Source organism: Colobus angolensis, unplaced genomic scaffold (genome assembly GCF_000951035.1).
Source record: "Colobus angolensis palliatus isolate OR3802 unplaced genomic scaffold, Cang.pa_1.0 Scaffold51, whole genome shotgun sequence".
NCBI classification, from domain to species: domain Eukaryota; kingdom Metazoa; phylum Chordata; class Mammalia; order Primates; family Cercopithecidae; genus Colobus; species Colobus angolensis.
In genome coordinates, this window is record NW_012118599.1 from 5,615,813 (window position 1) to 5,629,027 (window position 13,215).

The window sequence follows — 13,215 nt, forward strand, 5'->3', positions numbered from 1 at the left end:
AATAAGTCTACAAGAAAGCAGGGACACATAGTATCTTTAGAATTTGTAACATCATGTTTTGGCATTGGTACATCTGTATTCTGCAATGCCATGAGGTTTAATTCATATCTCCCTCACTCTTCTAAAGTGCCTGACACATAAGCATTCTGCAATATCTAATAAATAGCTAAATGGAGGATTAACTCTCTTCAGGTTGCCAACCATTTTTTAGATCTAAGGTCTTCTGACACTCTAAGAAATGCATAAATAAGATAAACTATTTTGTTTTGTATATGATTTTGCAATTGCTTTTTGCCTAATAACCCTCACACAGTATCACAGCCTATAGCCCCCCACAAATGATTAAATTATTGAGTGGGGTGTAGTTGTCTACCACTACATTTTTCCTTATATTCCATACACGTGTTACATAATTTATGAACTTACTAAATGCATGTTAAAATGAAATTAATAGTGAACCTTAACACAAGGTCAGCAAACTAGCCCAAGATGGCCTACCACCTATGTTTGCAAATAAAGTTTTATTGGAACATGACCACACCCATTATTAACATACTGTCTATGCCTGTTTTTGTGCTATAGTGGCAGTTGAGTGATTGCAACAGAGATCTGATGGACTGCAAATATTAAAATATTTAGCATCTGACCCATTAGAGAAAACACATGTCAACTCCTAACTTAATGGATGACCTCTTTCTTCTACTCACACATTATTAACTCACAAACTGTGAGTTTTGATCTCATACCTCTGATCAAAGAATTAAGATTAATTGTAGTAATAGTAATGCAATTAACAGGAGTTACTCATAGCGTCCTTGCATAGATCTTTACCTAGAAGTGATGTAGTGATATGATATGTTCCTCTGGCCTCTTAAGTAATATACACTTTCTTTTTGCACTGTCCTTAGACAGCTTTCAGGAAAAATCTAATTGTCTCTTATTTAATTCTGTTACATAGCAAGTTGTGCAGTGAGATACCGGTATATAAACTATTGGGAGATCTAATAACAAATGTTTATCTTTATGACATCTTAGCCTGGATATGGATAACTCCAGAAGATGTGGAGAAAGGTTAGTTTGGGGAACACAAATAAAGAAATTAATGATATGTGCGTATAACGTGTATGTTACTAGAATCACGTTTCCTTTCGTCATAATGAAATAATCATTTTTTCTCCAAATGATGTTTATTGTTCTCAGACTTTTGAAAAGTGATAAATGGAAATTGAAAATGGAGTGTTAAACTGTATATGATTGTGTTTCTTAGTCTACAAAGGTATTTATGGTACAATTTTAGATTTTGCAGATTGTGCTTTGTATGTCACAGGTAAAGCATGTATACTTCTTTGGTGAAAACACATAAGCTATGTTTATACTACATGGAATACAGTTAAGTATTAAGACTGACATTTTAGTTGGTATTCTACAAAAGCTCCTATCTGTAATATACAATTGTGAACCCATCAAATGAACTTGTTGAGTTAGAAAAGAAGTAGGTAACCAATATTCCAGAATCCTCCTCAAGATTCAATAAACACAATCAATACCTGGGACTAAAGATTACAGACCTGTCTGAATTTACATAAAGGAAGTTTATATAGTAAAAAACAAACAAAACACAAAAAAACCCCAAAAACAAAACAAAACAAAACAAAAAACCCAAACCGTTTTAGCATGGTTTTTTTAGCATGGTTTCTGAACGGAGAGGTTATACACATGAGATTAGAAATCACGTATTCAGACGCTAACCGTCTATCCTGGCTTCATCTCTCAGACCATGCGTGACTTTTAACAAGCTAATGAATACTTTTGTTCCTTAGTTTCCTTGTTTTTATGGAAGGTGTCTTCCATGTTATTGGGGGGGAAAAAAGGCAATATTATTAGTTTCATTAGCAAACTAATGAAGATGCCTCCTGATAATATTGTCTTTTTTTTCTTCTTTAGACTAAACTACTTTAGTGGTGGGTTTAAATTTTTATATAATACAATGTATATGTATGAACATGTGGCTAACTTCAGTTTTCTTTTCCTAATTATTATTTTTATTTTAGATTAAAGGGGTGCATGTGCTTGTTTATTACATGGGTATATTGCATAATGGTGGGGGTTGGGCTTTTGGGGTACTCATCACCCAATTGTTGAATACTGTACTCCATGAGTAATTTTCCATCCCTCATCCCTCTTCCTCCCTCCCTGCTTTTGAAGTCCCTAGGTTCTGTTATTCCCAATTTTATGTCCATGTGTACCTATTGTTTAGCCCCGACTTATAAGTTAAAACATGTGATACTTGATTTTCTGCTTCTGAGTTCATTTGTTTAGGATAATGGCCTTCCATGTTGGTGCAAAAGACATAATTCCATTTTTTATGACTGAATAGTATTCCATGGTGTGTATATATGTCCCATTTCTTTATCCAAGTAACTGTTGTTTGGCACTTAGTTTGGTTCCATGACTTTTCTGTTGTGAGTATTGCTGCGGGCTGGTAGCAGTTTAGGCCTATAATCCCAACACTTTGGAAGGCCAAGGCATGTGGATTGCTTGTGCTCAGAAATTTAAGACCAGCTTGGGCAACATGGTGAAACCCTATCTCTACAAAAAAATACAAAAATTAGCTGGGCATGGTGGCGCACGTGTGGTCCCAGCTACTCAGGAGGCTGAAGAGGGAGGATCACCTGAGCCCTGGAGGCAGAACTTGCAGTGAGCTGAGATGGTGCCACTGTACTCCAGCCTGGGTGACAGAGCAAGACCCTGTCTCAGAACAAAAAATAAATAAATAAAAGTAGTGCTGCAATGAACATACAAGTACAGGTGTATTTTTATATAATGATTTCTTTTCCTTTGGGTAGATACTCAATAGTGGGATTACTGGGCTAAATGGTAATTCTATTTTTAGTTCTTTGAGGTATCTCCATACTGTTTTCCATAGGGGTTAAACTCATTTACATTCCCACCAACAGTGTATAAGTGTTCACTTTTCTCGACATCCATGCCAACATCTGTTGTTTTTGGACTTCTTGGTAACAGCCATTATGACTGGTGTGAGATGGTCTCGGTGTGGTTTTAATTTGCATTTCTCTGACGATTAGTGATGTTCAGCATATTTTTAATAAGTTTCTTGTCTGCAAGCATGTCTTCTTTTGAGAAATGTCTGTTCACGTCCTTTGCCCAGTTTTTAATGGGGTTGTTTGTCTTTTTCTTGTTGAGTTGTGGGAGTTCTTTACAGATTCTGCAAATTAGTCCTTTATCAGAGGGATAATCTGCAAGTATTTCCTCCAGTTCCATAGGCTGATTGTTAATTCAGTTGGCTATTTATTTTGCTATGCAGAATATTTTTAGTTTAATTAAATCACATTTGTCTTTTCTGTTTTTGTTTTTGTTTTTGTTGCATTTCCTTTTAGGGTCTTTGTTATAAATTCTTTGCCTAGGCCAATGTCCAGAAGAGTTTATTCTAGATTTTCTTCTATGATTTTCATAGTTTTGCATCTTATGTTTAGATCTTTAATTTATCTTGAGTTAATTTCTGTATATAGTGAGAGATAGGGGTCCAGTTTTATTTTTCTGCATTTGGCTAGCCATTTTTTTCTGTACCATTTGTTGAATATGGTGTCCTTTCCCCATTTTTTTGTTGTTGTTGACTTAACAAATATCAGTTGGCATAGATATATGGCTTTATTTCTGAGTTCTCTATTCTGTTTTATTGATCTATGTGTCTATTTTTGTACCAGTACTATGCTGTTTTAATTACTGTGGCTTTGTAGTATAATTTGAAGTGTGGCAATGTAATGCCTCCAGATTTGTTCTTTCTACTTAAGCATGCGTTGGCTATTTTGGCTTTTTCTTGGTTCCATATGAACTTTAGGATTGTTTTTTCCAATTCTGTGAAAAATGACATTGGTAATTTGATAGAAATTGTGTTCAATCTGTAGATCATGATTTTAAGGATACTAACAAATGAATCATTTTCCATTTGTTTGTGTTATCTATGATTTCTTTCATCAGTGTTTTGTAGTTCTCCTTGTAGAAATTTGTCACATCCTTGGTTAAATGTATTCCTAGGTATTTGTGTGTGTGTGTGTGTGGCTATTGTAAATGGGAGTGAGTTATTCACTTGGTTCTCAGCTTGAATGTTATTGGTGTATAGAAATGCTACTGATTTTTGTATGTTACCTTTGTATCCTAAGATGTTACTGAAGTTGTCTATCTAATCTAGGAATCCTCTGGAAGAGTCTTTGAGGTTTTCTAGCATTCATGTCATCAGCAAACAGAGATAATTTGACATTTTTCCCCCCCAAATTTGGATGGTTTTTATTTATTTCTCTTATCTGACTGCACTGACTAGAACTTCCACTAGTATCACTAGCATGTTGAATGGGACTAGTAACGTGGAAATCTTTGTCTTGTTCCAGTTCTTGGGGGAAATGCTTTCAACTTTTCCCTATTCAGTATGATGTTGGCTGTGGGTTTGTCATATATGGCTCTTATTATTTTGAGGTATGTTCCTTCTTTGCCACATTTGTTAATGGTTTCTATCATAAAGGAATGTTGGATTTTCTTCAATGCTTTTCCTGGATCTATTGAGAAGATCATACAGTTTTTGTTCTTAGTTCTGTTTAGGTGGTGAGTCACATTTATTGATTTGTGTATTGTGTTGAAGCGTACATGAGTTCATTCAAGTTAAGCTCTCAGAACAGTGCTGGCTTATTATTTCTGGTCCTGTACCCTAGTCTATTCTTTCTGAACCTCATTTATTTTTTGTAAAATGGTATTTGAGAGAAAATAGTCTATCTAAGACCTCGTACAGTATTAACTTTTAAAATGATTTTGTGACTAATATGGGAAGAACTGTAAAGACTAAGAGAGGGTGATAGAGAAACTGATTTGTCAAGACTGGAGATTACAAAAATAGTAAATATGGTGAGCACAGGCACATAAGTGTTAATACACATACATATATATATACACCCTACACTCACACACCACATCCACACATATACACGTATGCATTCGCATATGCCCTCCTTGTTTGGCATCAACATTTATAATCTTCAGAGGAAACCTTAGTGTGATGGTCATCAGACACCAGCATCCAAGGAGCTGCTGCACATAGCAAATAGAGGTTTATTTTCTTACGTTTCTTAAATAAAAATCCTTTCTGTAAATATAACAACTACAATTTTCTATGTAAATAGCTTTTCGGAAAATACTTCAGTACAGTGGTGAGAAGAAAAAAGTGGATTCTAGCACATTTAAACTTGGCTACACACAAAGATAATTCAGATCTCTTTTACTTGGGTATTTCTGAAGTTGGATCATAGAGAAGAGTCTCAAGAGTTATCAGAAAAAAGAGCCAAGGTTTTAGTTGTTTTTGAGGTTAAAAATTTTCACTATAGGACAAGACTTAGAAAACATTTTACAGTGAGCTGCATTTATCATCAATTAGATTCACCCACCAGAGGTCATTCAACGATCAGGTGACAAATTTTCCACCACTTTTTGAAATGAAAGATTACCATACCCTCTGGACTTTTAAAATAAATTGCAGTTTAGGACCCCAAAATAGGTTTAATGAAGATGAAGACTTTTGAGGACCATAAAATTCGGCACTATGAGTTTGTCTTAAGATGAATTACTTCAATCCTGTCGGGGCACTGGGGTCATAATTGGCCACATAATAACAATAACATAAAATCAGAATAAGATTGCTACAAATGTTCATTTTATAAGCCATGCTACCTATTTGTCATTATGTTATGCAGTCCTGTGTTAGAGAGGAAAGTCCCACTTTTGGGTTAATATTCCAGGTCTACCACTCTGTTTCCTCACTAAAGTAGATATAATGACACTTACCACACAGGGTTATTGGGAACATTAATTAAAATACTCCATGTGTATTCATTATCTCCTGCTGTATAACAAATTACCTCCACCTCCAAAATTAGTGATTTAAAAACAACAGTTTCTGTAGGTCAGGTATCCATGTATGTTTTAGCTGCGTTCCCTCACTCAGGATCTCTTGTAGCACTGCAATTGAGATGTGGGCTGGGGTAACGGCTGTCTTAAGGCTCAACTGAAGAAGGATCTACTTCTAAATTCACTCACATGACTGTAGGAGATTCGTTGGACTGGGTGTCTCCACTACTCACTGGCTGTTGATCAGAAGCCACCCTCAGTTCCTTGCTATGTGGGTTTCTCCATAGAGCTATTTACAACATGGAAGCTCAGTTTATCTGAGTGAGCAAGTGAGAATCAAGACTGAGAGTGGGCAACTAAGACAGATGTCACAGTCTTTGTAACCTAACCTCAGAAATGCCATTCCACACTTCTGCCACATTTGTATTTGTTAGAGTAGGTCACCAGGTCCAGCCCACTCTCAAAGGGGGAATGAAACATGGACATTAATATTAGGAGGTGGAGATCATTGGGAGCCATTTTAGAAACTGTCTATCATACCGTGTCAAGTAGTTAGCTCAGCAGTTAGTAGACTAAGTGATCAATACTTTCTTCTCTGTTAGTATATAATTTTAAGAATTTTGCTGTAATGGTAGGTTCAGAAGCAAAGACAGAGGCAACTTCTCTGTGCCTGAATTACTCTATATATTCCTGGAAAATATAAGATAATCATGTGAGCTAATATGGTGTAATACATCACTCAGAATTTAGTGGTGAAGAGCTGTATACATATGGGTGCTATTAGTTTTCCTCATTCTCACAATCCAGTCATAGGTACATGAGCTAACCAGAAAAAGGAGAAATATATGTCCAATTTGCTTCAAAAACTACCCTAATGCCTGCTTTCAAGCAAAATAGGAGACTCCCTAGCTAATTGATATGAGAGTAGTGGCTAACCTACATCTCTAAATGGCTCCTGAAGATTTCCATTACATCACTTCTGTTGTCCAGACTTCAGTTCCCTCAATTCAGTAACCTCATCCCTACTATTTCAGCAGTTGCCTGCCTGAATATCTACGTATCACACACCGTCACTCTGCATCTGCTCCACTTCTGTGATCTTAAACTCTGAAATTGTTTTCTGAGTACACCTCTTCCACTCTCTCTCTCCTACTAAGCTTGTTCTTCACCCTTCATGGAAAATTTCAACCACAGGACACATTCACTTAATGTTGTCATCACATCTTTTCTAGTTGTTCATTTTGCAACCCAGGATCGGTCATTTAAACCAATTCCACCACTAGAATTTTCAGTTTCTGGATTTGTGCTGTTTCTCAATCCTGTGTAAATTCCCTAATTACTTTCTCTGCTTTATCCATGAAGCTATTAAAAAGTAGTTCATCCTCTGCAGTTTTTGCTGGTTGACCTCAGCTTATTCTCAATATTACTTAAAGGTACAAGACACTATAGGTAAATTCATGTTTAAATGACTGGCAAAATGAACCTAAGCATGTTTCAAAATTTATTTAAGTCCTAGTTTCCTCATGCATAAAAGGGAGATGAAATTCAACAAAAACAAAAATATAAAACACAAAACCACTTTTTAATTTATTTTTCTCTAGTTTAAGCTTTTTGAAGCATTTAATTCTTTTGGTCACAGCCTCTTCTGTTGAAATCTTCTTTTACCTTTTCTGATTCTGCACTGTCCTTGTTCTTCTTTGACCTATGCTCTGAGCCTGTTCCATTTGTTCCTCTTCTTTTCCCCACCTGCCAAAGATGGGCATTCCCCAACATCCTCTCTTAGTCTTTTCTTCCTCTGTACCACTTCTTCGGACATTTCATGCATTCCCATGACTTTTGTTCTCACATCTACATGTGTAACTCTGACACCTTAAACCAGAATATTATCGTGACCCTACATGACACAGTCAATCACATGGGATGAAGCAAACAAGAAGGTGGGGCATGCAATTTGTGCCAGTCTTTTCCAAAGAAAACTATTGCAGTTGCTGAGAGGAAATCAGCCCAAAACATATACTATGATCTTGTGTCCAAACATCTATCAATAGATACTAAATCAGTAGTAGGAACTTGTGTGTATCTTGGTAGTGGTGGTGGTGGTGGTGTGTGTGTGCATGTATGTGTGTGTGTGTTCATATGTGTGTATGTGTGTGTGTGTCTTGAGGGAAAGAAAAATCTAACGAGAAATAACCCAGGATGTCTTGACAGCTGGGTAGGGTAGAGCATGATGATGTGAAATCATACGACAGTTGATCACTGGGAATCTAGGCCTTAAGGATCCTAGCCACCTGGAGGGATTTTGAGGGACCTCAATGCTAGAGAAAAATGGTCACAAGACTGGACACTTAGGTAAAAACATAATAAAAGAAAACAATAGATGCAAAAGTTGGTAGCTTAGTATTTAGCATATTACTAAGACTCTGTAACTAGAACCAAGTTCCCAAGGGCAGCAACAATGGACTTGGAGTAATAATTATTTGATGCTGAGTCTCAGAGTTTGGATCAGGAGCTCTTAAAATCCTTTCTGTCCCAATTCAGAATTGACCCTCCAGGGGAAATAGGGGGTGGCATTAGGCCTGGCCATCGCATCTAAATCTTTTCCATTTACTTACTGAACATCTCCATCTAAATGTTTTGACAAAACTTCCAACCTCTAACATTGTGTGTTTAAACTGGGCTCACTCTTGGTTCACCCCTTACCTCGGTTTCTCCCCCAACACTCATGTTTCTGGTAGTGGCAACACCATGCTCTAATCTACCTTGAGGTAAGTCATTTTAAAAGTTTGATTTTATCTTTTACTTAAGTTTTCGTAGACTTAAGATTCTGCCTCCCTTTCTCCAAATCTTACATCTTCTGTATTTTTACTGCCACTGTTTTAGTTTAGGCTCTGTCCCAGGAACCACTCCAATACCATACTGTCCCTGACTTCTCATCAGTTCATCCTAAAAATTTCCATCAAATGATCATCTAAGACACACCTATCAACCCAAGTGTACCATCTCTGTGCTAGTTCAGGTCTTTTCCCAATATGATTCCAAACTATACTTACTGCATCCCATTCCCCAACATCCCCTGCACACTCCAGTCCACCTACCCATGTTACTGCTTGACCTCCTAAACTTAGTTTTCTCATGTCTCTGCTGATGCTCTTCCCTCAGAAAGAAGTATACACATCTCTGCTTATTAACTCTTACCCACTCTTGTGCCCTATTTTGAATTACCCATCATCCTTGGTCTTCCTTGATTCCTTCAATAGGATATAAGTTGTACACACACACACACACACACACTTACAAACACCTCCCTGCCACCAATACTCTTCCTCCATCAAGCCCTTGTAAATTTTTTGCATCATCTCTTATACTTTTTCTTTTAATAGTGGTTGGTATATTTTACTTAGTCTCTGCAGATCATATGTTCCTCAAGAACTCAACTATACTGACCCAGCTTTGCCTGTATTACAGTCAACATAGTGCCTTGTATATGGTAGGCTCTTCAATAAATGGTGTGGAAAAAAGGTAGACTTGATATTTCAAATGCTTACCCACCTACTTTCTTGGATGCATTAATCATATGTGTAAACCTAAAGAGTCATTCTCAAGTTTATTGAATGCCATTGTCTTTCCTGACAATTTTGAGAACCATACTTATTTTGATGTACATCTCTATTTGATAGCTGCTGGTCTACATGTGAAAAAAGAATATATCAAAAACCAGAGTGTAACACCAGAGAATGAGCTTAATATCAAAGTACCACTTCAAGCTGCCAAACTGATAATTTCAGAGTATAAGTTTATAAAATACAAAAAGATGTAAAAAAATAAAAAATAGCATTTGTGTCCCCCCAATGAGATTAAAGTAGTTCTCACTTAAAATTAAGAAATTACACAAAAGTAAAACTACAAAAAAAGGCTAAAAATATTATCTAACATTAAGATATCATCTCATTTGTAGATAAACAGAAAACACTCCAGCAAGCAAACCGGATAATGCATTTTGATATCTTACATTGCTGAAATACCTTGCAGCAAGTTGAAAAACTGTTATTTGGTTATTTTAATTTTCAAATGCTCTGATACCTTTCCACAACTTTGGAATCAGTTGTAAACTAATGAATCTGGAAATGATCAATTTCTATTTCTTTCCTTAGTAACTTCTTATCAGAGCTTGCCTGAAGCAATGTATCTGCCTTAGTGCATGTCCAGGAAGTTTGAAGCATTTTCTCCTTTGTGACCCAGATTCTCTGATCTGTGTGTCTGTATCTAGCTTCCAATTATGTAGAGCATCTCCTTGTACATGCCGTGTAGTCTTTATTAATAACTTAGCAAAACAAGTAGCTAAAGTATCACAGGTTGAATTCTCCAAAGGATACTTAAAGGAAACATTTGATTTATGGTATTTTTTGACACTTAATACTGCTAGAATTAGGGTCTGAATGTTTGCGTCCCCTCAAAATTCATATGTTGAAATGCTCATGCCCAAGGTGATGTTATGAGGAAGGTGATTAGTTTGTGGAGACAGAGCCCTCATGAATGGGATTATATACCCTTCTAAAAGAGGCCCTAGAGAGACCCGTCAAATTTTCCACCATGTGAGAACACAGCAAGGAGGTGCTAACTATGAACTCATATAGAAAGTAAGCCCTCACCAAATACAGAATTTGCCTGAGCCTTGAACTTAGCAGCCTCCAGAACTTGAGAAAGAAATTTCTGTTGTTCAGAATCCACCTAGAATACAGTATTTTGTTGTAGCAGCCTCACAGACTAGGGCAAATATCTATATAAAAATTATGAATAGCCAATATTTCTCTGGCTGGTTCTCTCATCATTCTATATGGAACACCAAATTACTCCAAAGTCCTAGCTTTAAAGAAAACATGGAATTTCCACGGAGTGTTTCACATGTGCTAGAAAGTTCAATCAGTGATCATCCCCAGCTAATGCCAGGGGGTTGTTGAGGCTCTGTTTTGCTTAGGTTCTGCCTTGTCCACTACGTAGTGTTGTCTTCTGCTGGGCTCCACAGAGTCCTACTTTGGCATTGCTATTGAAGTATAGGAACTCCAGTCATAGTCACATGAGTACCCAAGGGGAAGTAGGGAAAAGGCTTCTTATACTATCAATGACATACTTTGCTTAAAGGAGTCCACAGGGGTACTGCCACTTCGTACAGAATTTTAGTTAAACTAACTCTTAGTTGTTATTTTTCCTTCATTCTCCCACACTACTCTGGCTTCACAGGATTTAAACATGACTCAGTTGCCATTTTGGCCAAAAGGCAAAGCTGAAGGACAATAAGGCTGTACTCAGATAACTAAAGCTTTGTTCCTCAGTCAAGTTTGTCTTGACAAATTCCCTTTTTACTGGAGTTGTGTTCTTTCCCAGAGCTTTTCTCAGCCCCCTATGCAAATAAATGTCTGGTGGGTTACCCTGCTACCTCTCCAAGCATGTCTGGGCAGCTTATAGCATATGCGGGTAGGCTCACGCTGCAACCCCTGAAATGAAATGAAGTGACCTGGCACATATGAAGATGCTTAGCCCAGAGCGGGTGCTTAGGCAATGCTCCAGCCTGATGCAAATACTTTAATCACAAGGGATATCAAGGCAACTTATTCAATGTGGATTGTTTTGTTCCCATTTTTGAAATCTGAGTAGAAGTGAGAATACTTGATTTTGGCATGGGTCAGTGTGGATAAAACACATGTGATTAAACAGTTCAGTCATTGGGGTACCATTTGTTGAATAAATGTAGAGTACAAAATTGTACCCTCAGGCCCAATAAGAGTATGTCACAAAGCTGGGGACTGGGTATATTTTATTTACCCTACAGCAGTATCTTCAAAAAGTTTTGAGTGAAACTTCCATTAAGTAGTTCTTTATAGAATGAGCCAGTATTTACATGCACACATGTCCTCACATATGTGTGTCTTTTCAAGTCCATATAACTAAAACAAATTTTAAAAGACAATACCCACCCTCTTTACATGTAATACACTCTGACATTTTTTTCTGCACTTTATTTATTTTGTTCTGCTTTTTTTTTTTTTCCATTTCTTATCAGACCCCTTTGATGTGTTGCCACTGTCATTTCAAAAGCACTGCCCAAGAAGAAGTCATGATATTTCAAAATACTTCAGAACAGTTTAAGCCTATTTGGAAATTCTGGGCAACTAATAGTGACCTCCACAAGTTTTTCTTCAAAAAGCCATGTAAGGTAACCACAGAAAAGATGCCTTCAATCTAACTCCAACCCAATTGCAGAAGCTCAAGTATCAGGCCAGGTGGTGCTATATCTTTTTAGAAGAGTCTAAAAGAATGTGGCAAAACCTTGTGGAGGAAAAGCATAGGGATTTGACAGTGGAAACTGAGATTGGTGATGAATGCAAATAGAACCTCTTAATCTTATATAATATTGTGGTAATTCTCACCTCTAAACCATCAACAGTATCAATAATGAGACCTTCTTTCTGTCTGAAAAAAAAATGAGCAAAAGGAATACTTCTCTCTCTAGTCTTGTGGGTTGGTGAAGAAGAGGGATGGGAGAAGAAAGAAGGTCCATAAAGTTCCCTAAATAACTATTCTATCTATAAATGTCTGGGACTGTATAGTTCTCTTTGTTAGCCCTGATGTGAGAAAGGAGGCAGTTAAGGAAATACGTCATTTCAAAGTTTGTATAACATAATTTTCACTAGCCTCATCTTTCATCTTCTCCCCAGCATCCTAAACCAAGATTTACTCATCCTAAAATCAGTGAGTGCTGGGTTAAGGGTTCTCATCATCAGGCCACTGAATCTCTTGGGGTTCCTGGGATGAGCCCTGTGGTCTCCTGGAATCCAGGAAGCAGGGAAGATGAAGTGGTTCTTACACTTGGAAGCCCAGAGGGTTCTGCCTGCCATTCTTGGACCACTGGTCAGGGAAGCTGGGATCATCATCTGAAAGTTGCCTGATGCCTTCATTTGAGATGCTCTCCGCAGCTCTCTATTTATTATTTCAATTTTTCCTACAGAGAACTCCCCCTGTAAACTTATATTTCCTGGATCTGGAAGTTTGAAAAGAGAGACTGTTACTATTCTTACATACATTGACACACAGACTTACGAGAAAGCTTTTTAAAACAGTACACCTGTGTTCTTAAAATAGGAATGAAAATTGTTCCCCAGGTGCACTAGCAAGGGAAATTTTATTCCCATTAGAACCATGAAATTGTGATGGTTCTTGGGATAGAATGGGACAGTACTATTGAAGAGATGACCTCATAAAACACATTTTTTTTTTTTTTTGAGTTTTATTTTTTTTTTTAATTTTTTT